Source organism: Bacillus rossius, chromosome 6 (assembly GCF_032445375.1).
Source record: "Bacillus rossius redtenbacheri isolate Brsri chromosome 6, Brsri_v3, whole genome shotgun sequence".
NCBI lineage: Eukaryota > Metazoa > Arthropoda > Insecta > Phasmatodea > Bacillidae > Bacillus > Bacillus rossius.
In genome coordinates, this window is record NC_086334.1 from 71,958,687 (window position 1) to 71,972,490 (window position 13,804).

Here is a 13,804-nt window from a genome sequence, read left to right on the forward strand (position 1 = left end):
CCTTATGCACAACTTAAATTCCTTAATAGGTCAAGGCTAATGTAGTGTGGTACATAAGAGAAATATTAAATATTCTCGCAATTTAAAATCTTCAAAGGGCATGAGACTAAACAACAGACAAATTGAAATCATAAAGGACACATACACATACACTGCAAAATGACGACAGGTAAACATATGATTAACACAAATATCCTTTAATAAAATAAAAATATAATTTAATTTCTGGTTGGTCCAGTGGTAAGCCATTCATATTTGATAAAATTACTGGAGTTAGGTTGCACACATGATAGAAGGAAATCAAAAGTTCATATAGTTCAAAATAATAATGTCTGTTGAAATCTCAATTTATAATCAAAAATTAGCGTGAGAAAATAATGTTTATTTGTAGTGTTCGTGATTAAAGTTGATTTTTATATTCCGCGGCTGAACTCAATAAATAATTGCGGTAAAGCATCTTGAGACATCTGTCTCAGTTCACCTCTGGGTGTTTGAACAAAATCAAGTGTAGAAACAGGATGCGTAATTGTTTTTAATAAAATGTTTGTCTCAATAGGTTCTTTAACATGCTCAGCAATAAAATGTAATATTTAAAAGTCCGTCGGAAATATTACGATGTTTGTAGGTAGAAAACAGTTAAATTAGTATAGCATCATGAGTCGGCTGTTTACTCACGGTAAATCACTCCTAAATACACGTCAGTTATGACGTGCCCTAATTAAATAACATGTACTTTAGGTTTATACGACGTTTTAAACATCCTGGTTGTAGGATGATCTACCCAGCTATTTATCTTCGTTGATTTTTGAGGGGATTTAAACCCGGGCTATGCAGCCATCGTCGCCGTTAATTGAAGACTCTCTACCGTTAATTCCGTAGTGACGCTTCTCTTAAGTAACACGGCCGCTGATTGGCCGAAACACTAAGATTGTTGACCTAATTACACGTTCAAAATCACTCACAGACAATTAACAAAACAAATTAATACATCAAAATGCCTTAAATTTAAAATAGGATTTTCCAACAATGAAAATTCTGTTATGCAATTATTGAATAAAATGTTCAATTTGCCGTTTTAAGTCTATTGTTCCCTAGAGGGGTCTTGTTAATTGAGCTTCGGCGTCACTCAGATTACACCATAGAGAATGGTAGTTGCAGATACGTCCAAATACATAACCATAGAACAAAACATAAAATGTCAATAAATAATAATAATAATAATTAAAAATGTTATTTAAATAAAACAAAACACTTTCTGTGCGTAGGACAGTCATGTTTCAGCACAGCCCGGCAAGAGGGCACTGTCAAGTCAGTACACCGCACCCCTAAAACATAATTAAATGTTATTGTGTTATTTGTTTTAATGTTACCCAAGTGCAACGTGACGGCAGATCGGCTGGAGGGTTTTATGTACTTTTAATTAAAATAAGGTATCAAAATATAATAGCGTTTCTGGACATTCCAGAGGAAACCCGAAGCCAGACAATAATTAAATGTCATTCTTAATAATTGTAATTTGTAGTATTCTTTTGCATTATTCAGAAAATGTCACGTAATTTTTAAATCATTCTTGTTATGTTACTTACTTTAGTTTCCCGTGGCACGAATTCACAAATATCTTCAACGGCAATTGTTTCGGCGGGAGGACGCCATGTTAGTCGAGCTGAGCCATGAGCTCAGCCCAGTCTTCCGCTATCAACGACCGAGAGCAGACGCTTCAGCACTCCGGGGACCTCACCGCTTGTTTTCACTGCTAAGTAATTCTGTTTAACTTTAATTCTTTCCAAATCGTTTTCTTTTCGTCCTAGGAGCTCCTCTCGGTCGGGGGACTGTTACGACCAGTAATGGTCCTTTCTTCTATGTATTACGTAATTTGAAATGTGACCACATGGTGGGTCTTTACACCTAAACCGATTCGTGCCGCGGGCGTTTTATACTGTTTCAATCGTGTACGTGTGTGAGTTGAATTAGCCGAATAAATCAGGTGTGTAAATCTAACGTATTATTTTATTATTTAAATCTGTATGACCACGTGGAGTGTGACGGCGTGTGGGACGCCTGAGAGTCCACTGCGTGATAATAGCGTGCCCGACGCTGAGAGCGGGCAGGATTTAGTGCTAGGTGTTTTCAGGGGGTAAAATCACGCCTCACATGGGTGACGTCACACCCTGAGTTAGGAGTCTCACCGGGTCCACGTGCCTCACCACGTGGTGGCGCCCACTAACATATCACCTTAAAACCGTCCGAACAACCCCCGGCCCCAGCAAGTGCCCCCGTAACAATGTGTAAAAACTGTGCGAACTAATGGCTGGAGCTTATGGCTTGTTTGTGGCGGGAAAGTCAATAAAACTAGTCCAGAATCCTTAGAAAGATATAAACAGTGAGTTAAAAAAAAACTAACAGTGCCAGCTATTGGTTCTTTGGCATACAATACCGTGATGATCGTGTCACTGAGATAAACATCCAAAAACTTCTGCGAGTGCCTTTCAAAAAGCAACTAATGAAGAGCTATCTTAAACCCCATGAAAATTTGTGTATTAGTTTTGGAGATTAGTGTGTTAAAACAGAAAAATGTTAAAAATAGTCATTGTATTTGTTACACTAATTACATCACCTGCAATATTTTCAATTTACAGACATGACGGTTTACAGTTTTATTATAGTATATGATGGGGCCCCAAAAAACCTGGATTTCTATCACAAAACAATTATATATTACTTTGTTTACAAAATTCCTTCAGACACCTTCAAATTATTCTCCATTAGATGCAATGCATTAGTCAAGTCTTTTTCCCCACTGTTTGAAGCACCTCTGGAACTCTTTAAATTTTATATCCTCCAATGCCCGTTGCGAAGCTGTTTTTACCACCTCCACATCAAAATGCTTCCTTTTTAGAATTTTTTTCTTTTATTCTCGGGAACAGGAAGAGCTAGGTCTGTTGAATACGGAAAGTGGGGAACGATAGACCATCCCTGAGAGGCTAAATAGCAGTTCACTCATAAGGCCATGTGTGCGGGGGCATTGACATGATGAAGAAACCAGTCACCTGATCGCCAAAGTTCCGGGCATTTCCTCAGCACATCCCACGCAAACGTCTTAAAACTTCCAAATAAAGTGCTGGTTAACTGTCTGGCCAGGGGGAACAAATTCCCGGTGCACAAATCCACGAACATCATAAAAGATAATGATCATTGTCTTAACATTCAACCTCACTTGTCTTGCTTCTTTTGGTCTGGGGGATATGGGAGTCTTCCACTGGCTTGACGCTTGGTTTCTGGGTCATACCCGTAACACCAACTCTCAACACTCGTAATGACTTCGGTCAAAAAGTTTGGACCACTTACAATCTTTCTTTTCAAGTCCTGGCTCAAATTAAAATGGATGGTCTTTCTGATCCTGTTTGAATGTTAGGAACAAATTTAGCGACAACTCATCTCATTTGCAAATCCTCAGTCAAAATCTGCTGGCAAATGTTTTCAATGTTTTCATAGTTTCGAGATGTCAAAGGGCGCCCAGAATGAGCATGGTCTTCAACACTCATCTCACCATGTTTACAGCACCCAAACCACTCAAAAACTTGTGTGCGGCTCATAGCATCCTCCTTGAAAGTCTGCTAAAGCATTTGGTAAGCTTCCAATGCTGATTTTTGAAGTAGGAAACAAAATTTCAAACATAATCTTTCTTCTTTTACACCTGCCACGACGACTTTGCAGGCGGAACACGAGAACAGTAAGAGAAAAACAATACTATGATCAAACGTTAACCTAAAAAATGATGCCGACTGGGCAGCTGTTTAGTGAAGGTATCTACTAACCCCATATAGCGAGAGAACTCACTACTACATCTACGAATGGGTCCTCCCTCATAGAAGTACTATACAAGAGGAATGAGAAGTTGTGAGCAACCTATTATAATATAATAAAATTTAGCATGAGAACCTGTTGATAGTATAAACATTAGGAATTTTACAACCCATAGAACCAGACTTTTGTGATATTGACCATAGGAATACAATAATATGTACATATAAAAATTGATGGATTTTTTTTTTTTTTAGGTGATCAGGTTAGAAATAAACTAGAAAAATAATCAGCACAGCAGTTGACATTAAGTTCTCTGTCTTTATGACAAAATCATTAACCTACACAGATGGTTGTTGTACACAGCCATTTCTCATAATACGTGTGTAGCTCCAGAATAACTTAGGATTCTGCTTAATTTTGTTAATATATTGTAGCCAATATTTTTTTATACCTAGATATGAGAAAATAATGGCTCTTTACGATACTGAAAAAACTAAGAATAATAATATTGTTCATGTTGCGTTTGTATGATTATGGTTATGTGTTTTTGATTTCAATGACTGAGTATGTTGTTTAGAGATGCAATGTGGATATCTATATATTGATTTCACAGACTTTGGCTATAAAGTTGTTTATATAATGATTCACTGTGGAAGTTAAATAATCTACCATAATATTTTACAACACACAAATTATAGATGACAGACCATTAATGAAAAAATAAAATAAATACAAAAAAAAATATTACCATCAATGTAACTTCCGACAAAAGCACGCACATCAACTCCTCTCTTGACTACCACCATGATTTTTTGTGGTTCCCCATGCCCCAAGATCAGGATGCATTAACATGTGAATTTGTAGTTGACAATATGAACAACAGCAAGATTTCAGTCCTGAAGATATCCAGGAAAGGAAAGAATCAAATATCGTACTGTCTACACCTGTCAACTGAGGCTTACGAACAAACTGAATTAATTGACTGTAAAAACACATCTGTCCACTTCAGACATTCGGCCGCAACGAGAGTACAGTTTGAATGGGAATACCAAATGTAAAAGCGTTAAATGTTAAATGTAATTCTAGAAAACAGGAAGCACTGTAAAGATAAACTCTGAGCGAACTCAAAATGAAGGCAGTGCATGAATGCAACTGACAGCCTAAAGGTCTAAAGCCCGAATCCAACTGAATCATATATCATGTATCATATCACATATAACTGTCACACTTTAAGCTGCTATTCTTGTGGACAACTAACTCAGTTGAAGGAGTGCTAGTCTCGTAGAAGGCTGCTCACTTGGTCTGGCTAGAGACGAGAGAGCTTCTAAGGTGGAAGGGATGACATAGTATCAGGGCACTGTACACTGAATCAATGAAGATATACAGAGGCAGGAACCTCACATTTATATCTTCCTTACATGTTCATGATAAATACATAAAAAAATGTTTTTAACACAGTTTTGTGATAGATTATTTCATTTGGGGCAATATGTTAATATAGACAATAGAGTAAACCACAATGGAGTGTAAAAATTGTAAAATACATAGTTAGCAAAAGTTGGATATAAGACAGAAAATAGCAAACCAAAAAATTATTTAAACAAATTTATTGAAACAGTTAAAATGTAATTTGTTCCTGATAATTGCCATTACTTTACAGCTAACAAACAATTAGTCACTAAATACAGAAAGAAAAAGCTTATATTGTCAGTTCATAATAAACAATTTTATTACATCTTAATATATGCTAGCAATATATTTGCTTGTCAAATAAACATCAAAATAAAAATTAATACAATTTGAGCCACTCTGTGTTTAAATTTTATCTGGCCGTGACAAGTAAAGTTTGAATTTTAATTCATAACTTAGTAGATTGCACAGGCAGTGAATATTGTTAGGTATTTCATTCAAAAAATTTGGAAGCTGGACTGTCTTGTAATGCAAACAGTAGAGACTTGCTGACAGAGGGCTTTGTGATTTAATCCATCAAAACTTACAGATAAGTACACATGAGAACTATATACATGTAGGTACCGTATTTACTCGCATATAGGTCGCCATCGCAGATAGGTCGCACCCATAATTTGAGGTCTTGAATTTGGTATTTAAGATTCCCCCCATATAGGTCGCACCGGTAATTCATTACCGCGCCGTGGGCCGTGCGCGGAGAAAGGTCATTGTACCTGATCAGCTGCTGTTACGGCGCGCCTGCTCGCTCTTTGGTCACTGAGCTGCGCATGCGCAGTATAACTCACTCAACGCTCCGCCCAGACTCGTGACGTTCCATCAGCAGTCAGCCAGTAGATGAGAGTTTGGTGGAAAAAAATATAAGCTCCACCTCCCGTGTACCAGTTTTTTACAGTTCTAATACCAGTTTATTGGTATACGCACCAGTTTTCTCGCTGCCGTGACATGTTCAAGTTTACGTTAATCTTGATGTCTTGACCAATAATTAATTAATTACGATCCCCAGAAATAAATTGTTGGTTTAAAAAATATGCGTCAACTGTACAATACTTCCGAAATTATAAAATACGTATAAAACAGTTACCAAGACTCCGCTCATTTTATCTTGTGAAGTTTGTCTCGTACCAGTATTTCGGCTAAGTTGTGACATAAATACAGTATCAGAAATTAACAATCAGCCACGTTCTACATTCGTGAGTTTACGTTTTTTCCTCGTGCGTTTTAGATTGTCTCCTGCTATAATTACTCGGACTTTTACACGCCTAGGCTTAAATTATTACATGTTTAGAAATAAAAGCAACTTTTCATGTTATAAAAAATGTATATTTTGCGATTTAAAATGTTCATTGCCGACTATAAGCGCAAATGTTTTTCACGATGTTTTTAGTGTTTTTAGGCCTACTAGCTAATCTTATTTACTCTTAAAGTACCCACTGTATTTTCTGGTTGTTTATGGTTGTTACGTGACGTAAATAGCGGGATGGATTCGATTTTTGAGTCGTAATTTGCGTGAAAGTTTTGTATTGGACTAAATGGGAACTAAACGGGACCTGAAGAATATAGTGCAAATAACGGGAAAACGTAAATAACGGTAACGTAAATAAGGGGTTTCGCTGTATGTGTACATTGTAAATAAATTTGCCTATACCTATATAAACTTTTTAAAGCAAAATACTGCAAAAAAATTCCTCAAAAAATTAAAAAAAAATTTTTTTCACATATAGGTCGCACTTCATTTTTTCCCCACAAAATCTGGTAAAATTGCCGCGACCTATATGCGAGTAAATACAGTATATATCGGCACCTTAAAAAATTACTATGAAAACATGTACCTTATTTATCATTAAAAGAAGAAAAAAAACTACAAATCAAAAATGTTCAACATGGGACTAAATACACGGTTCATTACACTGCCCAGCCAAAATATTTCAAGTGATTATGGTTGCGAGCTTACAAATAAATGTTTTTATTTAAGCTATTCCCAATGTTGTGCAAAACGTGTTTTGTAAACCAGTTATTTTACATCTCATTAATTTAAATCTCTTAGAAAAAGTTTGCCCAATACCCAGTGTAAACTTAACTGGTGCATGTACTTCCAGCATACAGTGCACTCAACCAAAAATTCACCACACTTTAATTACTACAAATATGACAAATATATACATTTATAAATAAATAAAAACTGACTTTTATCACATATCAAATGACTTCATTTTAAATCACACCATAGTTGTTACCTATAAAACATAATACTGATGCCATGCCTGACAAAATAAATTTACGTAAATAAAGAATATTTCTACGTACCTAAAAAAGATTTTATACATAGCACCCTTCTTAAAGAATGAACATAATAACTAACTGTAACACTTCCACACATTTAACCAATTTCTATGTAAGGGTTAACATTGAGGAAACATGTATTTATTGTCAATACAAGAAAGCTTTCAGACAAATGCTGTGTATTCGTAGAGCATTATGGCACTATAATATGCTACACTATATCACTTACATTAACTGCCTGGGACTCCGACTCAACATAATGCTTATAAAAACATCGTTGAAGAGCACAGAGCTCACTACCAAAGAAGTCTACACGTGTAGCTGACTACCATTAATGGAAACATCTGCACAGAATACTGTAGCTGCCAATGTGATAGTCCTAAACCTCCATGGCACTATTGGGTAGACGCAGGCACCCGTAAGCAACGTGTTTGACACGTGACATCACCACAGAGGAACTGGCCAGCCACATAGCTAACACGATCACACTTTAAGCTAAGTATACAAGTATTTTAGCTCTTTCAACAGCACATTAACTTCATTCGAACACACTGACTTTTACTGTTGTAGTGTCCACACATGCTGTCAAAGACTGCTATAAATCAAACACGTTGTTTAAAAGAAGATGTTTTGGTGTTGAAGTATACTTACCATAGATAACTGTAACGTATCTATACACACGCATATACATATATATGAGAAGCAGAATTGTTTTTATAAATTAGAATTTTAGATAAAGAAATTATTAAAATAATTAAGTGAAAGAAATATTGGAACAACAAAAAATGGTAATATAAAAATCAAAACAAATAGCACATTTCTTGTCATACAACATTTCATAACGATTTTTGTTTTAAGTTGACTTAATTTATCATCATCTCTAGCTACCCTTTACTTACATAATACATTATACTATGTATATACAATAGAGAAAATTAAATTTGCAAATTTATAACCAAAATAACACATAAAAGGGAAATACATTACTTTTGTAAAATCACTGTACGTATATGACACCAAAAATGTTTATTTACTGTAAATTTAACAAACATTTTCAGAAAAAAAAAAATAGTTTTTAAATCATCTTATAAATATGTGATTTTTTTTCCCTCCACTTAAAAAGTAGCCAATACTGATTAAAAAGTATTATGAGATGTAGCCTAACATAACATTTTCAAATTTGAAACATTAATGATCAATATAAAGAACTGTACCCGAACAGGTAATCAGAGCTTAGCCAGAACTCCCCATCCAATTTGAAATAAATATCATTTAAAAATTGAAACTTAATTAAAAACAAATATGCATGCCTACAAATTCCTAGATAAATCAAACTAAAAATAAAAAAAAAAAAATATTCTAATGCAACTATATCATTTAGTATAGTATTTGGTCTGCAAAAGAAATACAACTTATCTTCTTCACGTACTTACGAGGGCCATTTAATAATTAAAGAGACAAATTGATGAAGAAATGAAACAGTTCGTAGGAGGAGTTTTGTACTTTCATGACTTTAGGTTTGCATCACTTGGATGAGCTGAGAAAAGCTGAAGGTTAAAAATGTTTTGTTTATAACCTCAATATTGCATTTAACAATGGCATGTCCGCTTAAAGTTTCCACATTAGTTGAACAACGTTCAGTAATAAGTTTTTTTGCTATCTGAAGGTGAAAAACTGGCTAAAATATTATCTGAAATGATTTTACAGTACGGTAAAAAAAGTATGAACTGCGGAAATTTTTATAAGTGAGTAAAACAGTTCAAAAACAGTTGAATCTCCGGGATTGATGAGCAATGTCTTGACCGGCCAGTTTAAGTGTCAACTCCGCTGGAAACCAGCACTGATGACATTATTCGTGAAGTCAGATGTGTTATAGTTGAACATATAGCAAAAACAGTTGCAGTAAATATTGGCAAAGTTCATATCGTTATCAGGAACAAGCTCAAGTACAGCAAAACAAGTGCACGATGGGTCCTGAAAGAGTTAATGCAAAAACACAAGGAAACAAGACTCAAAGTGTGTACAGACTTGAAAGAAACCATGAAAAGGAAGATGACTCTTTTCTAAGCAATATTTTAACATGTGATTAAATTTGAGTCCACCATTTTGAATCAGAGTCCAAAAGACAAAGCATGGAATGGAAAAACATCAGCTCACCTGTCCAAAATAAATTCAGAGCGCAAGCATCAGCGTGAAAAGTCATGTTGACCATCATTTGGAATGGCCAAGGTGTCATCCTTTGTGATTATTTGGACAATCAGCGTACAATAAAGTGTCTACTACTCAGACATGTTGACCATCATTTGGAATGGCCAAGGTGTCATCCTTTGTAATTATTTGGACAATCAGCGTACAATAAACAGTGTCTACTACTCAGACAGTTTGACCATCATTTGGAATGGCCAAGGTGTCATCCTTTGTGATTATTTGGAATGGCCAAGGTGTCATCTTTTGTGATTATTTGGACAATCAGTGTACAATAAACAGTGTCTACTACTCAGACATGTTGACCAACAAAGTAGCCAGCAAAGAGAGCTAAATCTCGCAGATCTCCAAAAAAAAAAGGCACAATGTTGCTACACGACAATGCTTGCCCTCACTCCGCCAAGCTGACCCAGAAACCAGTAAAGAAATGGGTTGGGAGATACAACCTCATCCTCCCTACAGTCCAGATTTGGCTACCTCAGATTTTCATGTCTGGTCCACCCAAGGGACGTTACGTGGAAGAAAGTTCAGTAGCGATGATAAGGTCAAGGAATTTGTGGGAAAGTGGGTCAAACAACAAGACAAACCCTTCTTTGCATCAGGTATAAAAAAATTGTGAAATCATTGGGACAAGTGTATTAATATTGGTAAGGGTTTATGTTGAGAAGTAGTAAAAGTCTCATTTTGTTAAAACACACAGTATTTATTACATCAATCTGTCTCTTTATTATTGAATGACCCTCATATATGTCCCTGACATTGCAACCATACATGCAGAACCCACATGTTGTCTCAGCAGCTCGTATTAGAGCCAAAGGCAAGACGTGTAGTGACTCGTGATGTCACGCACATTCTAAACCCATAGTGCCATTCCTCAGCTACAGAAATAAACAGCAGCTTACTTCACAGTCTTAAAAATACACTTATCTACAACTGCACCGCTCTCATAAGTACGTACCTCTTACCACAGCTAACAGCAGTCACTTCCAAGTTAGTAAGTACTCCACTATGTTAACTTGCCAGTTAGAACAGCAACTATGTATGCACTTTGTACTACATAGTTAACATTTTTTTAAATATATAAAATATACATTTTGAACGTAACTTCAATACAACTTTGTATCTCTTGCAAATTACTGCTTTCCCAACTCCAGGCCAGACCAGCTCTCGCAAATTTTAACTGTCAGAGAAAAATCCAAAAGCATATGAGTAGCATTCCTTCTTATTGTGGTATTAGGTAAAGCTTGCCAATATTATTTATTCATACACCTACAATTTTCACAAACATTTTACAGTTTGATTGTAATATGCTCATGAAGCAAATATTGTAATATAATGTAGATATGAGATTATGTCGTTTTCACTGCTCCTTAGTCATACAAATACAGGGAATGAAACCTTAAAGTATGATTTGCCAAAAATTTTTTGTCATCTTTGGACGTGTGCCGGACAGGTTTCCACTACTGTGCACTCATAATATTGCCATTTGAAGAACAATGGGAATTTTATATTTAAAATCAGCTTTGACGATGTGTAACTTGCAGAATTAGTAATGTAAACAAGCCAAGTGTTTTGAAGGCAGTGCCGGGCATTTTGGGTAGCTTGAAGCAATCAATGGTCAGAAGATTTACGTGTGCCCAAATGCCACATTGTTAGTATAAATATCAATAAAACAAAACAGTTTTTTAGTTTAAACTCAGCATCTTCAAAGTAACCCTAGACTAACTACCCATCAGAATGCACATGTTAAATTAAAAAGTACGGTATACAAAAGGACGACAAACAATTTAAATTATTTAGTCATGCAACAAAAACAAATTTCGTTCAACATAAAATAGAAAAACCAAAACAGTAACTAAAACGTGAGCAAGAATTAATGTTGTGTACGAATAACTATTATTGTAGTTAACACTAATCACGAAAAAGTGTAGGCTATAGAATGTAAATTAATCGGCATGAGACAGAGCGCACACATTGCATGCTTTCAGCGCGCTCTCTATATGGGCATCAAGTAACAAAACATGAATGATGCCAACTAGCCATGGGTACATTTTTATACGTGCTACACAGAGGCGAGGATTGTAGTTCTGTTAATTAAATACAGTAGTTAAGTGGTAATATCGTAACGAATAATGTATTTAAACTTTAAAATACATAACTTTATATGGGAAGAGAAGTTTACGGGCAACATCTTACATAGGTTAAAAAAAAAAAAAAAAAACATCTTATGGAGCAAATGGCGGAACCAAAACATTTGACTGTACTGGACGGGAATTCATATTGTGCAGGCAAATCTTAAACAAGTTTTTAATGACTATATTTTCCCATTATAACTACCACACGGCCTGACAGCAATTTCAAAACCGTCGCTGTTGCATGGAGCTTTGTCCTGTGATATTTGGCAAGGTCATGCTTACTATGTACACAAAGAGCTCGAAATCTAACAGCGGAACCAAAAATATCAAGCAAAATGCGAGAATTATTTTTCCAAATTTTTAAACTATAATAAAAGTGTGAAAGAGCTATGCGAGTGATGGTTATACTATAAAACATGTTAAGTGAAAGAATGAACACTCAACATTTCCTGGACATCAAGGTTGGTAGAGACGATGAGGGTTTAGGTATGTGGAGGGAGCAGTGATGGAAGAATTGGTGGAGGAAATGGGAGCACCCTGAAAAAACCCACCACTTCACTGCATCGTTTACCACGTTTATCACTTGCGAAAAATTCATGTTGGATCCAGCTGGAATCCACCCTGATGGCCTGGACCAGCGGGCCCCAACAGCCAGCGATGTCAGAGGGCAGCAGCCATCCGGCCAGGGGACGCGGGTGGGGTCCGGACCCCTTCAGGGAATTCAAAGCAATCAAAATCAAGTGATGACAGAATAAGAAAATTATAGCAACTTGGCTACATAAGATCACTGAAAGATTATTTGAAAGAATTATTGTAATCATTAATGGACTACAATATAGTATTTCCTCTCCTTTATAGCCCTCATACACTGAAGCGGCAGGAAATGTGTTTCCAAGTAATGTATATTTATTACCCTTTAGCACATGTTACTGTAAGCCAGTGTTTCATATGAACTTAACATGTTTGTTTCATGTTTCAATAATTTTAATATATATGTATGTATGACTTGTTTTAACAAAATTGTAATAAAATGGCTTAAAGAAAAAAGTATTAAGAACAACTAAATAAAAACCAAAATACGGTATAAAATGATCAGTTTTCTTTTCTCAAAGCACAATCATTACCTACTTAAATTTCTACGTATAAATGTTGAAGTTCTAATTGTCTACTATGTTCTGAGATTTAAGTGTTTCTATGAAATTTATTTAAAAATTCAATTATAAAAAACTTAATAATATGGAAATGATATTAAGTAAACTGGAACCCCTCCAGGGTGGCCACTACATTGCAAAAACCTAATTTCAGGTTTTGTCCATGATTTCCAAGGTTTTTCTAAGAAAATCCATAAAATGTTACTACAACCAAACAAAAATATACGTAACTTAGCTTACAATGTTGGTTACATGAAAGCTGAAACAAATTAACAATTTAATATTAAATACAAATCATTTTATATTAGGTATGTTAAATAGAAAGTACTCCTGTAAGACTATTTTACTAGTAATAAAAGTGTATTTCTTCCCAAACATAATGCTATAACTCTTTTATATTGTTTAAACTTCAACAGCAACAAAAAACTGCATTATTTTAAGAAACGAAGGCAAATTTTCAATTTTTCTAGTACAAAAGCAGATGTTTAGCTGAAAACATAAACTCTTATTGGACTTCAGACTCAAAAAATACCAAAGAAATAAGTCAGTGTAATGACCAGGACACTACTGCACTTTTAAAACAATTGTAAATCAAAGTAAACTTTGTTTTACAAAACAAATAACACAACCTTGTTTGTCTTGCAAAATTAACAAGCAACAGAAGCAATAAACTGACTCCATAAATGTTTATAAAACTTGTGGTTAGTAAAACTGTAAATATTTCTAAGAATATTGCAAATCCTAGAAAAAGAGATATTT

General features: G+C 35.1%; 1 protein-coding gene across 2 annotated transcripts in view; it reads right to left on the reverse strand.

Moving 5' to 3' along the window:
• Window positions 1-2,771: 2,771 nt before the first annotated feature.
• Window positions 2,772-13,804, reverse strand: part of LOC134533297 (terpene synthase) — a 42,662-nt gene continuing 31,629 nt past the window's right edge. For both annotated transcript variants that reach the window (XM_063370772.1, XM_063370769.1), the window contains exon 7: window positions 2,772-12,604. The gene's annotated coding sequence lies outside the window, so the exon portion shown is untranslated. The remainder of the gene's footprint in view (window positions 12,605-13,804) is intronic.